Genomic DNA, 17,306 nt, shown 5'->3' on the forward strand with positions numbered 1-17,306 from the left:
ATGAACTGACTCTTGTGTGATTCCTTGTAATAGGAATTATGTTTGATATCTCCAAATTATCCCTATGATAATTTGTTGGAAGGTAATTGGTTGTTCAAGTAGGTTTATACACTCTTACTACTCAAGGGTGTGAGAAGCTAAATGAAAACTGTAAACTATAACATCAATACGTATATGGGAACATAAGTGTACATGCATAGTTTAGTTTAATAATGAAAGATGGTTTTATAAGACACCTTAGGGGTTTTGAAACCAAAATTTACAATGAATTGATTTCATTTTTGATATACATTTCAAAGGTAAAACAATTGATAACAATACGTTTTTAAGATTTAAAACCATTTCTTGCATCACATTTTGTAGTATGTGAAATCCATTAAATGACAAACACAGTTATAAAATGCATAACAATGATTTAATAACATGTTTGTTTCTACTTGTATTCCCCCCCTTTAAAGCATTTAAAATCATTTAAAACATTGATTAGGGGTATGACCTGTCCTGTAGTTGGTGATTGGGATGAAATGAACGGTATCGGATTGCTAGGTGTCAAGCGAGAACTTGTGAACACACTACGATCCTAATGAACATATAATCAAACATATATGCACTCAATTAGACATAATTGACTAATTGATAATGTTTAAGACATCCTAGGCATATAAACACTTTATATAAGTATTTTAAGCCATAAGGATTGCATCTAAGCCATTGTGGGACAGGGTACTTGTGTTTAGGGTTACCAAAGGACCCCATATGAGAGTTTACTCTCTATAAACCATCACACATGGAGTTTACGGTTGTAAACTATTGATTTTACGACCGTAAACTCCCAAACATGTGTGTTTGGTGTGTTTTGAAGTCCCAAATGCTTTCTAGAATTGTTCTAACTTAGTGGCTAAGTCCTTGGAAGAGTTTAAGGTCTAGAAGTACTCCAATTAGGAGTTTACGGCCTCAAGGCTAATACCCTTAGAGTTTACAGCCGTAAACTCTAAGTATGGTGGGTTTTAGTTGTTTTCAAGCCTCTTGCACTTGTGAGATATGTTCTAGACAATTGTTTAAAGCAAATGAGAACCCTAGGCACACTTTGGTGCCATCCTTTTGAGTTTATGGCCCAAGAACATTGTCTTGGCCGTAAACTCACTTTGAAGAGTGATTTTTATGTATTTAGGTTACTCATTTTCGTAGGAAACAATTCCATGAAGGGGTCTAGGGCTTTAGGTGTCTTGAAACCACACTTTTGTCCATTCTTATGGAGTTTACGGCCTAAGCTTCTCTTGGGCTGTAAAATCACTTTTTTTTGTGTCATTTGATGTGTTTAAGACCTTTTTCTACTTGGGGAAATAGCCTAGATACAAGTCCTAAAGTCCTAGTGTCCTCAAAACACCATGTTATGTTAGAATATGGAGTTTACGGCCTAAGAGAGTTCTGGGCCGTAAACTCCCAATCTTGGGTGGCTTTTGGCTTGTTTTATTGTCCCTAACATGCATACATAAACCTCTAAGGCCTTATCATAACGCATGTGTCGGTTTTGGCTTCGTTTCGGGAGTTTACCGCTCAAGAACACCTCGAGGTGTAAATTCCTAGATTTCATGTTTTAGCCTTCTAAAACATGTTATAGACACGTATAAAGCTTGATAACAATACTATAAAGAGTTATTCACGTTTTGGTATAAAAACCCGAAGATCTGTCAGAGAGAAAATGGCTTCTCTCTAGTCGGAAATGTGAATAATGAATGATTTTTGTTTAGAAATCTATTTATAGTCCTAAGATATTTTGGCAGAAAAAATTTTTATTCCTGAAATGATCCCTAATAACTTAGATTGTTGGAATAACAGTGTTGCACCAAACCCTAGTGCACCCACTCTCCTGATATTTCCTGAGGTGTAAACCCTGAATTTCTCAAACTTACGCGAAAAGTCTAAAAATTAACTGTGACTGCTACAACTTCTATTGAAGTGATATAGTTTGTACAGAATGGAAATTTCGGGTTGTCACATCATCCCCCCGTTAGAAGGAATTTCATCCCGAAATTGGAATTTAAGCAAATAAGGAAATACAAATAACTAAGCGAAAAGGTGAGGGTATTTCAGTTTCATATGATCCTCACGTTCCCAAGTGAATTCCGATCCACGTTTTGCGTTCCAGCGCACCTTCACTATCGGGATACGAATCTGTTTTATTTGCTTGACCTCTCGGTCCATGATCTCTACTGGTTCCTCCACGAAATTGAGGCTCTCGTTGATCTCGATCTCGTCGAGTGGAATAACAAGAGTCTCGTCGGATAGACACTTTTTCAAGTTCTAGACGTGGAAGGTAGGATGTACATTACTGAGTTCTTGCGGTAGATTGAGTTTGTAAGCTAGAGGGCCGATTCTCACAAGAATCTCAAAAGGCCCTTTGTATCTTGGATTGAGCTTCCCACGCTTTCCAAAGCGTATCAAGCCCTTCCATGGTGAGACCTTCAGTAGGACTCGGTTGCCCACCTGGAACTCCAAAGGTTTCCTACGCTTGTCAGCGTAGCTTTTCTGTCGGTCTCTAGAGGCTTTCAATCGTTCACGAATTTGAACGATCTTCTCTGTCGTTTTCCGAATGATTTCTGGACCCGTGAGAGTGATTTCGGGAACTCATCCCTTAGCTAACTGGGTATCAGCCACTTCAGCCCAACACAGAGGGGACCTGCACTTTCAGCCATAGAGGGCCTCGAATGGAGCTGTCTTAATGCTCGTGTGATAACTATTGTTGTAGGAAAATTCGACTAGGGGTAAGTGAGTATCCTAAGGTTTTCCAAAGTCAATCAAACAGACACGCAACATATCTTCTAAGGTTTGGATAGTTCTCTCACTTTGTCCGTCAGTCTGTGGGTGGTAGGCTGTACTCATGTTCAGCCTAGTTCCTAGGGAACTTTGCAATGACTGCCAGAACCTCGATGTGAATCTACTATCTCGGTCTGAGATGATAGATAAAGGAACGACGTGTAGCCTTACAATCTCCCTAATGTAAGTTCTGGTATGTTTCTCCATCTTGTCTGTTTCTTTGATCGGTAGGAAGTGTGCAGACTTGGTTAGTCTATCGACGCTGACCCATATGGAATCAAGTCCACCCGTCGTCTTGGGTAACATGGTTATGAAGTCCATAGTGATCTGCTCCCACTTCCATTCTGGTATTTCCGGTTGTTGTAGAAGACCGGAGGGTTTCTGGTATTCGACCTTGACCTTTGCGCAAGTAAGGTATTTACTCACGAAGGTAGCAATATCTGCTTTCATGTTAGGCCACCAGTATAGCTTTTTAAGATCCAGATACATCTTATCTGAACCCGGGTTGATGGAATAACGTGTTTTGTGAGCTTCGGTCATGACCAAGTCTCTGAAGCCACCGTGTTTCGGTGTCCAGATCCGATCCATGAGGTATAAGGCTCTGCCACCCTTGACTTCCAAGTTCTTATCCATCCCTCTAAGGGATTCACCAGCCACATTTTCAGGTTTCAAAGCGTCGAGCTGAGCCTCCTTAATTTGCGTGGACAAGTGTGAATGGATAGTTAGAGTCAAAGATTTGACTCTACGACCAGTATATTCTTTCCGACTTAGGGCGTCGGCTACTATATTGGCTTTACCCGGATGATAACGAATTTCACATTCGTAATCGCTGAGTAGCTCGACCCACCGTCGTTGTCTCATGTTGAGCTCTTTCTGGTCGAAAATGTGTTGTAGACTCTTATGGTCCGTAAAGATCGTGCTTTTTGTACCATATAGGTAATGTCGCCAGATCTTCAGAGCAAACACGACTGCTCCTAGTTCAAGATCGTGGGTTGTGTAGTTAACCTCATGTGTCTTTAGCTGTCTCGAGGCATAGGCGATGACTTTACCTCGCTGCATCAGAACACATCCGAGACCTTGGTTGGATGCATCGCAATAGACAATGAAGTCTTCTATCCCTTCAGAGAGGGATAGTATCGGGGCGGTGCACAAGGCTCGTTTGAGCGTTTGGAACGCTCTTTCCTGTTTCTCTTCCCAGTCAAAGGCCACGCCTTTCTGGGTCAGGTTTGTAAGAGGTTTCGCTATGCTGGAGAAGTTCTGAATGAACCTGCGATAGTAGCCAGCTAGACCTAGAAATTGACGAATTTCGGTAGATGTCTTTGGTGCTGACCAGTTCTCAATGGCTTTAATTTTGGAGGGGTCCACGTGTATACCTTCTTCGCTAACCACATGGCCCAAAAATTCGACTCGTCGGATCCAAAATTCGCACTTCGAGAACTTCGCGTAGAGCTTCTCCGCTCATAGTGTTTCTAAGATTTTACGGAGATGTTGACTATGTTCCTCCTTACTTCGAGAGTAGATGAGTATGTCATCAATCAAGACGATGACGAACTGATCCAAGTAAGGATGACACACCCTATTCATCAGATCCATGAATACTGCAGGTGTGTTAGTTAAACCGAATGACATCACTACAAACTCGTAGTGCCCATAACGAGTTCGGAAGACTATTTTGGGAACATCCTCCTCTAACACTCGTAGTTGGTGATATCCGGATCGCAGATCAATCTTTGAGAATTAGTTGGCTCCTTGAAGTTGATCAAACAAATCGTCAATGCGGGGCAAGGGATAACGATTGTTAATGGTAAGTTTGTTGAGTTCTCTATAGTCGATGCACATGCGAAACGATCCACCTTTCTTCTTGACGAACAAGACCGGTGCTCCCCATGGTGAGAAACTTGGTCGAATGAATCCCTTCTTGAAAAGTTCGTTAAGTTGACTGGAAAGTTCCTGCATCTCAGCCGGTGCAAAACGATAAGGAGATTTGGCTACTGGGGTAGCTCCTGGCACTAAGTCAATTATGAACTCGACTTGGCGTTGCGGTGGCAAACCGGGAAGTTCTTCTGGGAATATTTCGGGAAAGTTGCGTACTTCTGGAATTTTCTAGATGTCCTTCAGTTCTTGACTGGTATCGACGACGTGTGCTAGGAATGCATGATATTCCTTTCGCAAGCACTTCTGGGCTTGAATGCACGAAATGATACGAAGGCTCGTACTAGGTTTGTCGCCGTAGATAGTTAAGGTTTCGTTGTTAGGAAGGTTAAGACGAACTGCTTTTTCAAAGCACAAGATATCGGCACGAAGAAGACTCAACCCATCCATACCGATGATAACGTCGAAACATTTAATTGTGACTGGCATGAGATCTATCTTGAAAGTATGGCCATCTAAAGTTAAGGTACAACCTACGTATATGCAGTTTGTACTCTCTGTTTTCCCGTTAGCCATTTCTACCGTGAATGAATTATCTAATGCACATGGTTTTTGTTTAAGCAGGTGTGCAAATTTTTGACCTACAAAACTTTTCTCGGCTCCACTATCGAAAAGTATGCAAGCATATGAGTTATCGAGGAGGAACGTACCAGTAACTATCGTAGGATCAACTACTGCTTCCTCGTGACCTAAGGCCATAACTCTTCCCACTCCTCCGGTCTTCCCCGCTTTAGGGCAGTTCCTCTTATAATGGCCCACCTCGCCACATACGTAGGAGGCTTGGCCCATACCGGTGTTAGGAACCTAGGCGGCTTGACCTATTGGAGCCTTGCAGTAACGGGCGGTGTGCCCCTTCCTATTGCAGTTAGCGCAGAACATCTCCTTGCAAGGTCCGTGGTGATGGAAGTTGCACTTGGTGCACTTCGGAAGAGTCCCAGCATATGTTTTTGCTGGTAAAAGGTTCACAGGGGCAACAGGAGTCACTATGGCAGCATTGATTGTCAGAAGTTGTTGCTTATTGGAGGACCCTTGCGGGGCCCCTCTTTTCCTTTTATTCCACCCCTTCTTGTGGTAGTCGGGGTTGGGCTTTTGTAGTACAGGAGTAGGGCTTGTTATGTTATGAGGTTTCCTGTGATCAATGAGGGATTGTGCTAGTTCCTTGGCACTATCAAAAGTAATAGGCCTAGAAGCTATAACACTCGACTGGATCTGGGGCGACAGCCCCCATATATATCTTTCTATCTTTTGGCTCTAGGAAGCAACCATGTCGGAGCATAAGTTTGCCAGGTTACAGAACCTATTCGTGTAGGTTCCTATGTCAGATCCAACCATTTGCAGGTTCCAGAGTTCCTGCTCGAGTTTTTGTACATCTCCCCGAGGACAATACTCTCTCATCAGCATGTCCTTCAAGTGTTCCCAGTTGATGGAATACGCCACCACTAGAGTTAGGGATTTAACATGGCCGTTCTACCATGTTATTGCTCTATCGGAGAAGGTACAAGCTGCGAACTTGACCTTGTTGTTTTCCTGTCAAGCGCAGATTTCAAAGATAGATTCCATCTTTTCGATCCACTGCCTTAACACCATAACCCCACCAGTACCATTGAAGTTGCGGGGTTTGGCATTCGTGAAGTCTTTGTAGGTGCATTCCCGGGGGTGCCCATGGCTTTCGCCGTGGTTCGAGGGAGGTGCACCTGTTCCCGATCCACTAGGGACAGGAGTGTTGATTGCTGACACAGCAGCTGCAACTGCTGCTGTGAAAGCTGCCTGGAATGCGTTGGCATCAAAGGGGTTAGGTGGTAGAGGAGGTTGAGTTTGTGGTTGTGGTGGTGGAGGAGGCGGTGGTATCGGTGTTTCGTTGATTGGATTACCCCTTGTACTTCTGCGTGGAGGCATCTTTAACTATACGTTTAAAAGATGACGACATGGATAAGAATAATTGATTTATGAATGTGTCCCATGGACTAACTCCCCATAGTCCAACAACAGAATGAATAGAATAACTAACTGAAAGTGAAAACATTTGGATAATAATTTCCATATGATTAGATATCTGTCAAAAATACTGGAATTACAGATGTAACAAGTTCGGGAAAAATGGCCTAAAAGTAGGCCTTACATCAACCAAGATGGAAAATGTTGACAGAATTAAGACTAGACCATGACCTAACAGGTCTAAGATTTATACAGGTAATAAATTAGACCAAACTTTTACATAAACTAGGTTATATCCAAAAGATGAGATGATGCTATTCTATCGGCGACGGGAACTGCTAGCATGAGTCCTCGATCCCGACAGTAGACGTTCAACGTCCCTTATACGCATGTCCTCCCTTGTTTGTTGAGCTTGAAGTTCTCTAACTTCTGCTCGGGTTTCATCAAGTTCCCTTTGAAGATTTGCATTGCGGACCAGAGTCCTTTTTATGAGCAGACTCTAGTTGGCGAATGTGGACAGTGTTAACACCAGAGTTGGCGTCAACTTCCGAAACATGATTTATAGTCGCTTGAGCCATGATCGTGTTTCGAGAAATCCTACGCACCATGATTGGTAGTACTCTATCAGTAGAACCTCCTTCAGTGAGGTTGTAGAAACTTCGGTCTCCATTGTAGGGAATGGGTTGACCTTGTACCTGACTCCATTCAGTCAAGTTAATGGCCCACAAGGGTGTGGGTCCTTGAAACACAGGACGAGGATTTAGGTTTGGGTTTTGAGCAGTTGGGGGTAGGTTGTTGACTTCTGGCTCCGAGTCCGAACTATCGGAAAAGCCCTCAGCCTGGTGATCATCCAAAGGAATTGGGTGATCATCTTCTGGTTCTGTCTCTAGCCAACCAGCATTGCCGGGGTTTGGGAAGCACGGATCACCATGGTGAAATCCAACCATTTTAATCTATGCGAGAAAAGGGATATAAGAAATAGCTTAAATAGACGAACTAACTAAGATAATTACAGTATGATCAAATACCCACATGGTATTTCTTGATGGATGTGTTGGTAAGTTTTTAGACATGTTGCCACTTCACAACCATTCTTGGGCATATTCTAATCACTCTTCGGACCAGCATAGTTGATCAGGCTATGCTATTCCCAAGACTGACTATATATCCCCATGCTCACTTGTGATGTTCAACAATCGTAATACTTTTGTTCATGTCATTGTGACACTGGTTTTAGTATGAATGCAGGCACGTATACTTTGTTAAATATTTTATTATTTAAAAGTATAACTCTTAGACAGAGTGTTTTAATCCCATGTATTTATAGTTAGTATATCTTTTATGGGTTGATACACTTATTTCACTATAAACAATGCTCTGATACCAATCTGTCACACCCCAAAACCACGAACGGCGGAAACGTTCAAGGGTGGAGGACGTCATGTACAGTATCACAACAGTGTAATATAATAAAAAAGCAACAACATCATCCATTGCATTATAAGTAAAGTTTTAATACATGTGTGTTTATTTCATTGAAGTAAGACACCAAAAATATACAATCAAAATAAAAGACGAGACTTGTCTGCTCCGTCTTCTCAAAAACTTGACCTCCGTACCTGTTTACTGATGACCTGAGAATACAAGTTATTTTGAAAGCGAGTATCAGCTTTAAAGCTGGTGAATTCATAAGTATATAAGTGTCATTGCCTTGTTTGTGAAAATCTGTTATAAAGGCCATGTAAATCGTTAAATGAAAATGTTGCTGTACGTATGAAAACCCTAGAAAAACCCTTATTTTCTATAAGTATGAAATGTAGTCTTCTACCAAGACCCGAATGTTTTGTAATGACTAGGTAGTCTTCTACCAAGACCCGAATGTTTTGTAAGTAGTATGATAGCTTTTCCTTTCTATTGACTAGTACTAGAGTACTTAGTCTAACTCCTCATTTATGTGAAAGTATCACAAAATAAAGTAAATAGGAAAAGTATAATCATGTAAGTGTTAATCCTGGGTGACCAGGATTTCCACGACATCGCCGAAGCGAAAGGTATACCCGATGAACATTCAAAGATTGTCCACTCACCCTCTGTAGCAGCAGCAGGGTGGAGGGAGGGTTAATCCCATAAAAATGTTAACCTAATGATCATCCGAAGATTCTCATCTCATCTCCTGTTGCAACAGGAGATGGAGGAATGGTTAGTTCCGTAACTGATTCCTAATATAAGTAATACCTGAAGGCATCCGTAGATGTTCATCACCCACTGTTGCTAACAGATGGGTTCCGAAATGGTTAGTCCCGTATGTATATCTCGAGGTACTGTGGGATAGAGGCCCATCTAGGTATCCCGAGGTACTGGGGATAGGGTCCTGTCTAGATATCCCGAGGTACTAGGGATATGCAGGAAGATTTAAACAGAAAGTACTAATAAATCATCCTCGCAATTCGAGATACAAGTATTCATGTTAATGTACATAATTAAGTGTATCTACGTAAAGGTACTCATGTAATGCGTTCATGTACGCGTATTCATGTATCATGTAAGTATATGTAAACGTACTCATGTATCATGTAATCAAATGTAAAGGTACTCATGTATCAGGTAATGTACTGGTATAGACTCATGAATGAACTGACTCTTGTGTGATTCCTTGTAATAGGAATTATGTTTGATATCTCCAAATTATCCCTATGATAATTTGTTGGAAGGTAATTGGTTGTTCAAGTAGGTTTATACACTCTTACTACTCAAGGGTGTGAGAAGCTAAATGAAAACTGTAAACTATAACATCAATACGTATATGGGAACATAAGTGTACATGCATAGTTTAGTTTAATAATGAAAGATGGTTTTATAAGACACCTTAGGGGTTTTGAAACCAAAATTTACAATGAATTGATTTCATTTTTGATATACATTTCAAAGGTAAAACAATTGATAACAATACGTTTTTAAGATTTAAAACCATTTCTTGCATCACATTTTGTAGTATGTGAAATCCGTTAAATGACAAACACAGTTATAAAATGCATAACAATGATTTAATAACATGTTTGTTTCTACTTGTATTCCCCCCCCCCCCTTTAAAGCATTTAAAATCATTTAAAACATTGATTAGGGGTATGACCTCACCTGTAGTTGGTGATTGGGATGAAATGAACGGTATCGGATTGCTAGGTGTGAAGCGAGAACTTGTGAACACACTACGATCCTAATGAACATATAATCAAACATATATGCACTCAATTAGACATAATTGACTAATTGATAATGTTTAAGACATCCTAGGCATATAAACACTTTATATAAGTATTTTAAGCCATAAGGATTGCATCTAAGCCATTGTGGGACAGGGTACTTGTGTTTAGGGTTACCAAAGGACCCCATATGAGAGTTTACTCTCTATAAACCATCACACATGGAGTTTACGGTTGTCAACTATTGATTTTACGGCCGTAAACTCCCAAACATGTGTGTTTGGTGTGTTTTGAAGTCCCAAATGCTTTCTAGAATTGTTCTAACTTAGTGGCTAAGTCCTTGGAAGAGTTTAAGGTCTAGAAGTACTCCAATTAGGAGTTTACGGCCTCAAGGCTAATACCCTTAGAGTTTACGGCCGTAAACTCTAAGTATGGTGGGTTTTAGTTGTTTTCAAGCCTCTTGCACTTGTGAGATATGTTCTAGACAATTGTTTAAAGCAAATGAGAACCCTAGGCACACTTTGGTGCCATCCTTTTGAGTTTATGGCCCAAGAACATTGTCTTGGCCGTAAACTCACTTTGAAGAGTGATTTTTATGTATTTAGGTTACTCATTTTCGTAGGAAACAATTCCATGAAGGGGTCTAGGGCTTTAGGTGTCTTGAAACCACACTTTTGTCCATTCTTATGGAGTTTACGGCCTAAGCTTCTCTTGGGCCGTAAACTCACTTTGTTTTGTGTCATTTGATGTGTTTAAGACCTTGTTCTACCTGGGGAAATAGCCTAGATACAAGTCCTAAAGTCCTAGTGTCCTCAAAACACCATGTTATGTTAGAATATGGAGTTTACGGCCTAAGAGAGTTCTGGGCCGTAAACTCCTAATCTTGGGTGGCTTTTGGCTTGTTTTATTTTCCCTAACATGCATACATAAACCTCTAAGGCCTTATCATAACGCATGTGTCGGTTTTGGCTTCGTTTCGGGAGTTTACCGCTCAAGAACACCTCGAGGTGTAAACTCCTAGATTTCATGTTTTAGCCTTCTAAAACATGTTATAGACACGTATAAAGCTTTATAACAATACTATAAAGAGTTACTCACGTTTTGGTATAAAAACCCGAAGATCCGTCAGAGAGAAAATGGCTTCTCTCTAGTCGGGAATGTCAATAATGAATGATTTTCGTTTAGAAATCTATTTATAGTCCTGAGATATTTTGGCAGAAAACATTTTTATTCCTGAAATGATCCCTAATAAATTAGAGTGTTGGAATAACAGTGTTGCACCAAACCCTAGTGCACCCACTCTCCTGATATTTTCTGAGGTGTAAACCCTGAATTTCTCAAACTTACGCGAAAAGTCTGAAAATTAACTGTGACTGCTACAACTTCTATTGAAGTGATATAGTTTGTACAGAATGGAAATTTTGGGTTGTTACATCATCCCCCCGTTAGAAGGAATTTCGTCCCGAAATTAGAATTTAAGCAAATAAGGAAATACAAATTACTAAGCGAAAAGGTGAAGGTATTTCAGTTTCATCTGATCCTCACGTTCCCAAGTGAATTCTGGTCCACGTTTTGCGTTCCAGCGCACCTTCACTATCGGGATACGGCTCTATTTTTTTTGCTTGACCTCTCGGTCCATGATCTCTACTGGTTCCTCTACGAAATTCAGGCTCTCGTTGATCTCGATCTCGTCGAGTGGAATAACAAGAGTCTCGTCGGATAGACACTTTTTCAAGTTCGAGACGTGGAAGGTAGGATGTACGTTACTGAGTTCTTGCGGTAGATTGAGTTTGTAAGCTACAGGGCCGATTCTCGCAAGAATCTCAAAAGGCCCTATGTATCTTGTATTGAGCTTCCCACGCTTTCCAAAGCGTATCAATCCCTTCCATGGTGAGACCTTCAGTAGGACTCAGTCGCCCACCTGGAACTCCAAAGGTTTCCTACGCTTGTCAGCATAGCTTTTCTGTCGGTCTCTAGAGGCTTTCAATCGTTCACGAATTTGAACGATCTTCTTTGTCGTTTCCCGAACGATTTCCGAACCCATGAGAGTGCTTTCGGGAACTCGTCCCTTAGGTAACTGGGTATCACCCACTTCAGCCCAGCACAGAGGGGACCTGCACTTTCGGCCATAGAGGGCCTCAAATGGAGCTGTCTTAATGCTCGTGTGATAACTATTGTTGTAGGAAAATTTGACTAGGGGTAAGTGAGTATCCCAAGCTTTTCCAAAGTCAATCACGCAGGCACGCAACATATCTTCTAAGGCTTGGATAGTTCTCTCACTTTGCCCGTCGGTCTGTGGGTGGTAGGTTGTACTCATGTCCAGCCTAGTTCCTAGGGAACTTTTCAATGACTGCCAAAACCTCGATGTGAATCTACTATCTCGGTCCGAGATGATAGATAAAGGAACGCCATGCAGCCTTACAATCTCCCTAATGTAAGTTCTGGTAAGTTTCTCCATCTTGTCTGTTTCTTTGATCGGTAGGAAGTGTGCAGACTTGGTCAGTCTATCGACGCTGACCCATATGGAATCAAGTCCACCCGTCGTCTTGGGTAACTTGGTTATGAAGTCCATAGTGATCCGCTCCCACTTCCATTCTGGTATTTCCGGTTGTTGTAGAAGACCGGAGGGTTTCTGGTATTCGACCTTGACCTTTGCGCAAGTAAGGCATTTACTCACGAAGGTAGCAATATCTGCTTTCATGTTAGGCCACCAGTATAGCTTTTTAAGATCCAGATCTTATCTGAACCCGGGTTGACGGAATAACGTGTGTTGTGAGCTTCGGTCATGACCAAGTCTCTGAAGCCACCGTGTTTCGGTGTCCAGATCCGATCCATGAGGTATAAGGCTCCGCCACCCTTGACTTCCAAGTTCTTATCCATCCATCTAAGGGATTCACCAGCCACGTTTTCAGGTTTCAAAGCGTCGAGCTGAGCCTCCTTAATTTGCGTGGATAAGTGTGAATGGATAGTTAGAGTCAAAGATTTGACTCTACGATCAGTATATTCTTTCTGACATAGGGCGTCGGCTACTGCATTGGCTTTACCCGGATGATAACGAATTTCACATTCGTAATCGCTGAGTAGCTCGACCCACCGTCATTGTCTCATGTTGAGCTCTTTCTGGTCGAAAATGTGTTGTAGAATCTTATGGTCCGTAAAGATCGTGCTTTTTGTACCATATAGGTAATGTCGCCAGATCTTCAGAGCAAACACCACTGCTCCTAGTTCAAGATCGTGGGTTGTGTAGTTAACCTTATGTGTCTTTAGCTGTCTCGAGGCATAGGCGATGACTTTACCTCGCTGCATCAGAACACATCCGAGACCTTGGTTGGATGAATCGCAATAGACAATGAAGTCTTCTATCCCTTCAGGGAGGGATAAATCTGAGGCAACTCTCAAGCTGAAGATGTTTATCAAGCAAGTTGAAGTGCAGCTGAGAAAAGTAGTACGCAACATCAGAAGCGACAATGGGCTGGAATTCAAAAATAAAGAATTTGAAGACTTTTTAGCGGAAAAAGGAACCAATCACAACTTCTCAGCTCCATAAACCCATCAACAAAACGGAATTGTTGAAAGACGAAACCGATCTTTGTGTGAGGCAGCCAGAACCATGTTAAGTTTTGCTTCCTTACCATTATATTTTTGGGCTGATGCTATTTCTGCAGCATGTTTTACGCAGACCAGATCCTATCTTAATAAGCGTTTCACTCTCACCCCTTATGAGATCATCAACAACAGAAAACCAAATGTCAAATTCTTCCACGTGTTCGGCTCACGATGCTTTATGTTCAATTCTAAAGAACATCGTAACAAGTTCGACATAAAAGCCGATGAAGGGATTTTTCTGGGATGCTCTCTTACTTGAAAAGCATATCGGGTCTTAAATAAGCGTTCAAGGAAGATCGAAGAGACATATTATGTGACTTTCGATGACAGCTTCGTCAAAAGGATAATGTCTACTGAAGAAGCAATTGGAGAAATTTTCACTCAAACAGGTCATGTCACGGCCTCGATTGTTAATTTATTTGAGCAATTTGTGGAGTTATTCGATGAACCTGAGAAAGCTACTCTCTCGGAAGCCAAGGCAGCAGACAACAAAATCAACCATCTGAAGCAAATCCTCGATGAAGCTGCCAAACGACTGGGTGACAGAGAATCAGCTCCAAATAAACCTTCTCAGCATAATGCATCAGTTGAGGGGGAGGATCCATCATCTTCAAAACAATCAAGTTTACCAGTTGAGGGGGAGCACTCTATTCCTGTAGTACCCGAACGCTCCACTGCACTCGAAGGTACTGTGGCACCCGAACGCTCCACTGCACCCGAAGGTACTGTAGCACCCAAACGCTGCACTGCACCTAAAGGAACTGTAGCAACCGAAAGCTCAACACTGTCAAAGAACTTTACACCGTCCGAGAGCACAACCACACTCGAAAGTCCTGTTGCACCAGAAACACCAGCCACACCGGAAAGCTCATCACTCGAGGGGGAGAATGTTGATATGTTTTATGACGAAGACAGTCAATCTGAATTGGAAGAGATGGTGAATGTTGAATTGGATCCTTCCTATGATCCAAATTACCCTCCTCTTGCCAAATGGACTAGAGATCATCCTGTTTCACAGGTTGTGGGTAATGTCTCTGAAAAAGTGTTGACCCGATCTCAACTGAAGGCAAAGCAAACTTCTTTATTTTCCAAAGTAGAGTTCTGTATGTTTAACTCTTTCATCTCAAAAGTTGAACCAAAGACAGTAAACACCGTTCTTGATCACTCTGATTGGGTTCAAGCTATGCAAGACAAATGTAATGAGTTCGAAAGAAATAAAGTTTGGCGTCTCATTCCAACTCCTCAATATGCCTCGGTTGTTGGTCTCAAATGGGTCTTTAGAAATAAAATGGACAAGGAAGGCAATGTAATGAGAAACAAAGCTCGTCTAGTGGTGAAAGGATACTGCCAGAAAGAAGGAATTGATTACGAAGAGACTTTCGCTCTAGTTGCAAGGCTGGAATCTGTTCAAATATTTTGTGCCTATGCTGCGCACAAAAACTTTGTGGTCTACCAAATGGACGTAAAATGCGCTTTTCTGAATGGAGAACTTGAAGAAACGTTCTACGTGGAGCAACCTCCTGGTTTTGTCAATGAGAAGTACCCAAATCACTGTTATATTCTGGACAAGGAAGTTTATGGCCTGAAACAAGCACCTAGGGCCTGGTATGAAACGCTAACCAAGTTTTTAAAGATGTCCAAATTCAAACAAGGTTCGGTTGACCCAACCTTCTTTCGTAAGAAGGAAGGTAACCACCTTATGATTGTAGAAATCTATGTCGATGATATCATCTTTGGCTCAACGAATCCCAGCTTAACAGCTGAATTCAGAAAGCTGATGGAGACTAAATTTGAAATGAGCTCAATGGGTCCGATTAACTTTTTTCTTGGTTTGAATATTAGACAGGGACCCGAAGGCATCTTTATTAACCAGGAAGCATACACCAAAACTCTTCTTGCCAAATTTGGTATGATGGGAGACTCAAAGTTCAAAGTTCCAATGGCATTCGGCACCAAACTCACACCTTCCCTGGAAAAACCGGCAGTTGATATTACGTTATACCGCCAGATGATTGGGTCCTTAATGCACCTTACTGCTAGCAGGCTTGATATAATGTTTTATGTATGTTATTTTGCTAGGTTTCAGGCAAATCCTCGTGAACCACATTTGCTTGCAGTGAAAAATATACTCCGATATCTGAAACGAACCACCTCTCTCGGTCTATGGTATCCATCAAACTCAGGTTTCTTCGTTAAAGCCTTCTCGGATGCAGACCTTGGAGGATGCGGTTTAGATAGGAAAAGCACCACAGGAGGTTGCCAATTCTTTGATGGGAAGTTGGTCAACTGGTAGTCAAAGAAACAAACATGTGTTTCTCTTTCTACAGCCGAAGCACAGTACATCGCAGCTGCCTCTTGTACATCTCAAGTCATTTGGATCCAAAGCCAGCTCCGTGATTGTGGACTCACCATGAAAAAGATCCCACTATATTGCGATTCAGAAAGTGCAATTAGGATCTGTCATAATCCAGTGCAACACTCTAAGACCAAACATATAGCACTGAGGTATCACTTCATTAAGGATCATGTGGAGGATGGAAATGTCGAAATTCACTTTGTTTAAACCACTGATCAACTGTCCGAAATTTTCACCAAAGCCCTACCTGAAGCAAGTTTCAATAAAATCGTTCACGGTCTAGGAATGATGGAATCAGAGTCAGTACCTAAAACACCATCTCAAAGTTAAAAGTTGGAAGCGAAATGAACCAAACGCTCGGTCTATTTTGGGTTCGGTTCACATGGGAACCGAAATGAACCGAACTTTCGGTCTATTTCGGGGTCGGTCCCATTGCACATATTTTCGCTCAATCTTAAAAAGGTGTTGTCTATGGTTGTATACATTTGTAAGTTGTTTTCCAAAAATCCAAAAATATTTTTTTTAGGAACCGAAATGAACCGAGCGTTCGGTCTATTACGGGTTCGGTTCAATTTTTTTTTTCTTTTCTCTCTATTCAAAAACTTAAAATCTCCAAAAATATTTTCTTACTTTTTCTTCCATTCTTGTTTAAATTCCGATGGGACAGGTATCAGTCTCACACTTTATACTAGTTAAGCGTCCCTAGAAGCATGCTGCTGCATGTAGTCCAAAGCCTTAATGACTAGGTATATACAAACCTTGTCTTCCCAATAAGGCTGCTACATTTATTCTAATCCTGAGCTACCTTACTCTTTTCTCATATGGGTTGAGAGTTTACTGCTTCGTCACCATTTTCAGCAGAGGTAGTTTGGTTTCTTTTCACCACCTCAATATTTTTCTCCATCATATTTTGGTTCCATATAGTAACCCTTAAGACTCTCAGAAATAACCACTGAGGTTTATGGTTACAAAATCTCTTTGTTTATGATCTTAGCCTCATGTCACTACGTGCTAAGTGAAACCCTAAATTCAATACCTAACATGAATTGACGGTAAACATTTACATTTGTAGTTGTATCATGAAATCTCTTTCCATTGTGAGATTCTTATGAAATTGTTATTTACCATAACATTTCTTCCCTTAGAATCCAGTTTTAATCTTTTGAGATTTCACAAGCAAACATCTTCAATAAGTGACTATATATATATATATATATATATATATATATATATATATATATATATATATATATATTCCGACCTACTTGTTTAAAAGACCACATCGGTCTCACAGGTACTTCATTTAGTATCGATCTTATGTCAAGGTTCGGGATTCTAAACTGAAGCGAAAGCCACCCTTTTTAGCCTTATCAAAAGATGCCTTTCAACACTTCTTAACAAGTGATTGATCGTAATTCAACGGGAATCCATACAGACACTTTAAAGTCTCTCTTGACTTT

This window comes from Lactuca saligna, chromosome 8 (assembly GCF_052625555.1).
Source record: "Lactuca saligna cultivar CGN05327 chromosome 8, ASM5262555v1, whole genome shotgun sequence".
Classification (NCBI taxonomy): Eukaryota; Viridiplantae; Streptophyta; class Magnoliopsida; order Asterales; family Asteraceae; genus Lactuca; species Lactuca saligna.